This window comes from Tupaia chinensis, unplaced genomic scaffold, assembly GCF_000334495.1.
Source record: "Tupaia chinensis unplaced genomic scaffold, TupChi_1.0 Scaffold139757_1, whole genome shotgun sequence".
NCBI classification, from domain to species: Eukaryota; Metazoa; Chordata; class Mammalia; order Scandentia; family Tupaiidae; genus Tupaia; species Tupaia belangeri.
The window spans coordinates 362,234-368,156 of record NW_006199637.1 but is presented as its reverse complement, the minus strand read 5'-3'; the positions used below and the strand labels follow the sequence as shown (position 1 = coordinate 368,156).

The 5,923-nt window shown below is 41.4% G+C and overlaps 1 protein-coding gene across 6 annotated transcripts in view; it reads left to right on the top strand.

The window, feature by feature from the left end:
- Nucleotides 1-538: 538 nt before the first annotated feature.
- CLIP4 (CAP-Gly domain containing linker protein family member 4) overlaps nt 539-5,923 on the top strand; it is a 90,968-nt gene continuing 85,583 nt past the window's right edge. For 4 of the 6 annotated variants that reach the window (XM_027765788.1, XM_027765787.1, XM_027765784.1 and 1 more), the window contains exon 1: nt 539-793. The gene's annotated coding sequence lies outside the window, so the exon portion shown is untranslated. The remainder of the gene's footprint in view (nt 794-5,923) is intronic. The other 2 variants (XM_027765790.1, XM_027765785.1) reach the window with 1 other exon arrangement.

Here is a 5,923-nt window from a genome sequence, read left to right as displayed (position 1 = left end):
GGAAATCTGATATGAAAGGAGCCTAGAGGTGGGATTCAGGGTAGGACCTTAACAACATGACAGTGGCTTAGAGAGTTGCTTCAAACTTACTGGCTTTTTCCTTGCTGTGAAACCAAGGGCTAGGCTCCTTTTTTTTGGGGGGGGGGGAGTTTTTTTTTGCTATAGGGCGCATGCGCTTGCCAGACAGACAGAGAGAGACAGAGAGACAGAAAGCGAGAAATCACTCCCCAGGGGGGATGGCTACTACGCAATCCCTTCTCTTCCATTCTCCTCTCGGGATCTTGGGCACGCATGCACACGTGCCCGGTGTGAGTTTTAAGCCACCGGGTCCGGGACGTGAACCGTGGTCGACTACATGGGAGTCCAGTGACATAGCCATTACACTAACTGCTGGTCCTGAGGCTCCTTTAATGTTTGTTCTTCCTCCGCCATTGCTGCTTGTGGCCTAGGCAGTATGTTAAGGTCACAATGAACCATGTCTGGCCCTTTAAATCTGGTATCCGTAGCACCTCAGGCCATGTCATTATTATGTATCTGTTGCCTATAGGGACAGTACCAGGTGTACTCAGAGGAGGACTCCACCAAGGGAGTCAAGCCAAAGCCTGCCACCACCATCCTGGCTTTCTGCAATTGGAATCTGCATAGGGCCCCAAGGGAACCCATTATGAAAACACCTATTTCCATACACTCCAAACCAACACGCTAAACAATTGGAACTTTTATTGAGCAAGACCCACGAGGGATTGGAAATTCTTTTTCTGGGCAACGTTGAGAAGACAGTCACATGATTTGGGTAAGTCTCACTGTAAATGAATCTTCCCGCCCATGTAGACCTCTGATGAATGTCATTTCTACTAAGGTGGAGGTGCTGATCTTGAAGGAAAACTAGTATTATTTCAGACTAATAACTGTGGGTTTCAGTAATTGGACACATACTGTGAGGCAATTTAGACATATTTTACAGAAATGCATCCTTCTTAACACAGTAGCATGATCAAAAAGTTTGGTGCTATGAGCCTAAATAGAGTATTAAAAATGGTTCACAATCCAGTCTTTTCCCCTCTTATAATCGAAGAGTCAATATTGATATTCATTAGAATATCTGTAAGACATAAGCTTCCTTTCAGGCCACAGAATCCCAAAGGGTAAGAACTGAGGAGGAAGCAGCTTATCTGAATAACAAGCATTTTGGCTATTGGGATGAATTTTATTGACTAAAACCCATAGTTTACATTAGGATTCATTCTTTGTGCTGTCCATTCTATGGATTTTGGCAAATTACAATGCCATGAGTTCACTAGTACTATGCAGAGTAGTTTAACGGTCCTTAAAAGCCCCTGTGTTTCACCTATTCGTCCTTCCTTACCTCTTCCTCAGTGCGTGGTTACCACGACTTATTCTATCTCCGTAATTTTGCCTTTTCCAGAATGCCACGCAGTTGCGATAATATAGTATGTACCATTTTTGAAGTGACTTCTTTCACTTAACTATATGTGTATATATATATTTTTTTGGAGAGGTTTTTGCTATAGGGCACATGCGCTCATCAGAAAGACAGAGAGACAGACAGAAAGCAAGAAATCACCCCTCCCCCCGAGGGGGGATGACCATGGTGCAATCCCTTCTCCTCCATTCTCTTCTCAGGATCTTGAGCACGCATGCACACGTGCCCGGTGTGAGTTTAAGCCATCAAGTCCGGGACTCGAACTGTGGTTGATTACATGGGAGTCCAGCAACATAGCCATTATGCCAACTGCTGGTCCCAACAATATGTTTTGAAGATTCTTCTATATCTTTCCGTGGCTCGATAGCACATTATTATTATTATTATTATTATTATTAAAGTTTTGAGAGATTTTTGCTTTAGGGTGCTTGCACTCGCTGGAGAGACAGAGAGACAGGAAGCAAGAAATCATCCCCTAGGGGGATGGCCAGGCTATCATCTCTTCTCCATTTTCCTCTTGGGATTTTAGTTTTCCAACTGCTGAGTCAGGACCGGACCCACAGTTGACCACATGGAAGTCCAGCACCTTAACCACTGCCTTCCATGCTGGCCCTTCACGCATTACTTTTTATTGCTGAATAAAATTCCACCATATATTAGATTGTCAGGAAAGTCAGGACATATTTTCTATGCAAAAATGCATCATTACTTTTCCCAACAACTCAAAAGATGTATAACAGTTTATTTGTTCACCTAAGGATGTCTTGGTTGTTTCCAGTTTGGGGCAGTTATGAATAAAGTGGCTGAAAACATTTGTGTGGACATAAATTTTTAGATCACTTGGGTAAATGCCTGAGAGCATGATTGTTGGATCAGACGTTAAGACTATGTTTAGCCCTATAAAAAAAATTACCTCGCCGTGATCCAAAGTAACTACCATTTTGCATTCCTACCAGCAATGAGTGAAAGTTCCTGTTGTTCCACAACTTCGCTGACATTTGGTGTTGTTAACATTTAGGATTCTAGCCATTCTAATAGCTGCGAATTTTATCTAAGCATTTAAAAAATGAATTTGAGGGACCAGCAGATGGCATAATGATTATGTCACTGGACTCCCACGTAGTCCACCACGGTTTGAGAGCTGGACCCAGTGGCTTAAAAGTCACGCTGGGCGTGTGTGCATACATGCACTCAAAATCCCAAGAGGAGAATGGAGGAGAAGGGGTTGCACTGTGGCCATAATCGCTGGGGGGTGATTTCCCGCTTTCTGTCTTTCTCTTTCTGGTGAGTGCACATCATGTCCTATAGCCAAAATCTCTCTCTCTCTCAAAAAGAAAAAAAAAAAAAAAGAAAAGAAAAAGAACTTGGGCCAGCTGATAATGCAGTGGTTCAGATAGCTGGATCCCACATGGCTGACTGCACGGTTCAAATCCTGGACTGAGCAGCTTGAAAAGCTTACTGCGCGCATGTGTGGGCATGCTCAAAATTCTGAAAGGAAAACTAGAGCAGGAAGCATTTTGGTGTGTCTCTCCAGCAAGCAAATGTGCCCTCTGGCAAAAAAATAAATAAATTAATTGAAAAAAGGAGTTTTTGTTTATGTTTTGTATATTTTGGTTGATAGTCATTTTTTTAAAAAAGAATGATCTCATCTAACTTTATTACTATAATTATTTCTAATTTGACCAGAGTGAGACAGAGAGACAGAGAGAAAGCGAGAAAGCAAGCCACTAGGTTTGTGACTCAAACTGGGATTGGCCATGTGGGAGTCCAGCGCCCTTAACCACCACACCTACCAGCCCCGGTTAACAGTCCTTTAGTTTGGTGTTTTCCAAAGATATTCTCCTAGTCTGTGGGTTATATTGTCATTGTCTGAACAGGGTCTTTCACAGAGCAGGAATTTTAAATTCTAATAAAATCCAACGAATCAGTTTTTTCTTTCGTGGATTGTGCCTCATTCCTTGAAAAGGCTATTTTTTTCCCCCCATTAAATTGCCTTTGCTTCTTAGTCAAAGCTCAGTTGACTATATTTGTGTGGGTGTATTTCTGGGTTCTCTCTTCTGTTCCATTCATTTGTTCGCCTGTTCTTTTGCCAAGTCCACACTGTTTAGATTGCTCTAGCTTTATAGTAAAAGTTTAAGCCCATTAGTGTCCACCCTTTGACTTTGTTCTTTTTATTTAGTATTATGTTGGCTATTCAGGATCTTTGGCCTTTCCATTTAAATTTCAGAATAAGTTTGTCAATATCTGTAAAATATTATAATTTTCGAGAATGTTGACTGGGATTGCACTGAATTTATACATCAAGTTGGAAAGAAATGACATCTTGACAATATCAAGTCTTTTTACCCATGAATGAGAAATATTTCTTCTTTCACTTGATCTCTTTTGACTTCTTTCATCAGAATTTGATAGTTTTTCTCATGTATGCGTGCATATTTTATTGCTTTATACATGAAATTTTCTCTATGTTTTGGTACTAATGTAAATGGTATTTTTAAGTTCAAATTCTCTAGAGACTTTTTTTTTGAGAGGTTTTTGCTATAGGGTGTGTGCACTCACCAGACAGACAGAGAGACATAGAGACAGAAATCACCTCCCGGGGGGATGGTCATGCCGCAGTCCCTTCTCCTCCATTCTCCTCTCGGGATCTTGGGCACGCACGCACACGCGCCCGGCATGAGTTTTAAGCCACCGGGTCCGGGACGCGAACCGCGGTTGACTATGTGGGAGTCCAGCAACATAGCCATTATGCTAACTGCTGGTTCCCTAAGTTCAAATTCTAATTGTTCATTGCTGGTGTATAGGGAAGTAATTGACTTTTGTTTACTAGTCTATTGTCTAAATGACTTCTTTGTCTTTTTCTCTTTGTTTCCTATTGTCTCTTGAAAGACAAAACTTTAGGATTTGGAGAAAGCTGTTAAAGCAGTTTAAAAATTAATAGACTTTATTTTTAGGTTTATAGAAGACTGAGCAGATAGTATAGAGAATTCCTGTATGTCCCCTCACAGTTTTCCCTACTTTTAATCTCTTGAAATGGTGTGATACATTTGTTATAAATTTAATTTAAAAATCATTTTTTAAAAAAATTTATTATTATTTTTAATGAGAGATGATAGAGATAGATAGATAGATAGAGAGAATCACCCTCAACAGGATCCTCCCCTTGTCTTCCCAGCCAGCCGGAATCTGAGTACACATGCACATACTCAGAGTGTCCAAGTCAGAGGTGGGGTGAAGAGCTCAAACCCTGATCTTGCATATGGCCTCCTGCATTGTAGAGCTGTGTGATATTATTGCACCAACACAATGGGCCACACAAATTTCGATGTGAAATTCTAATTTTAACACAGTGAGTAGGTATTGAATGCCTAAGAAATGTCCCTTGCCCTCATGAAGTTTACAATCTCACTGGGAAAGTAGGATGAAATGCTTCCACATGAGCAATTAAGAGTAGATGATTGTAAAACGTGTCCTAAGGGAAGAAATTAGAGCAGTTTATAGGAGTTAAGGAGCTCTTTATAAAGTAAGTGAGAGGTAGAAAGGCTTTGGAAGGGTTGTAGGATTTGCACAGGTGCAGGTAGAATTTATGCAAAGTCTATGCAGAGGAAGTGGCATGCACAAGGGCACAGAGGCAGGAATGTTGAAGGTATGGGCTTTATTGCATCAGGCAGAGGTGGAAGGGGGCCTTAAAGAGCACCCAGGACTGGCGTCCAGAACATGGTGTGAGTAATCAGAACTTGCTAAATGCTGAGTGTTCGGTTTCTAAGCAGATCCTTTGGGTCTTTGAGGACCATTGACTTTTGGTTTCTCATATATCTCGGGGCAGGTGTTCTGCACTGTTTGCTTCTTTGAATTAAAATTAAAGGGTTATGCCAGGGAGCGTTTCTAAAGAGAAGCATTGCTCTTCTGGGGAAAAGCTACCAAACGGGGCCATGGGTTTTGAATTTGCCACAGAGTAGAATTTTGTGTACACACATCAGGAAGAAAGCAACCAGCTTGAGAAGGTCAAAAATAACAACACAGACCCCACAGGGAAGTTGCTCTGAGTTTTCCAGGCCCCTGGCTGTGTTGAGCTCAATCTCTTAGAAGAACTTTGTCATTTCTGGTGGGCGGGAGGATCCTGTGGGGGTCTCTCAGGAGGGAGGAAAGCAATGAAGGAACTGAATGCACCCTGTTGCTTTAATGTCTTTTAATTTGTGTTTCCTTGGTCTTAGTTAACTTACCCCAAGAGACCTCTCTAGATTTACACGTTATTGCTTATTCAGGTCATCAATAATGAGGTTGCAGAGATTCAAGATAGTTTTAAAAGTGGAAGAACACATTCATACTCACAACTTTTGTTTACACATTCCCCACACTCATTACCTTCCTTCACAATATTTGTGCATTCACCTTTCCTCTGGTTTTTTTTTTTTTTTCTTTTTTTTTTGGAGGGGTTTTTTTTTTTTTGGGCCTGGGCGCGCGCCAGAAAGCAAGGGA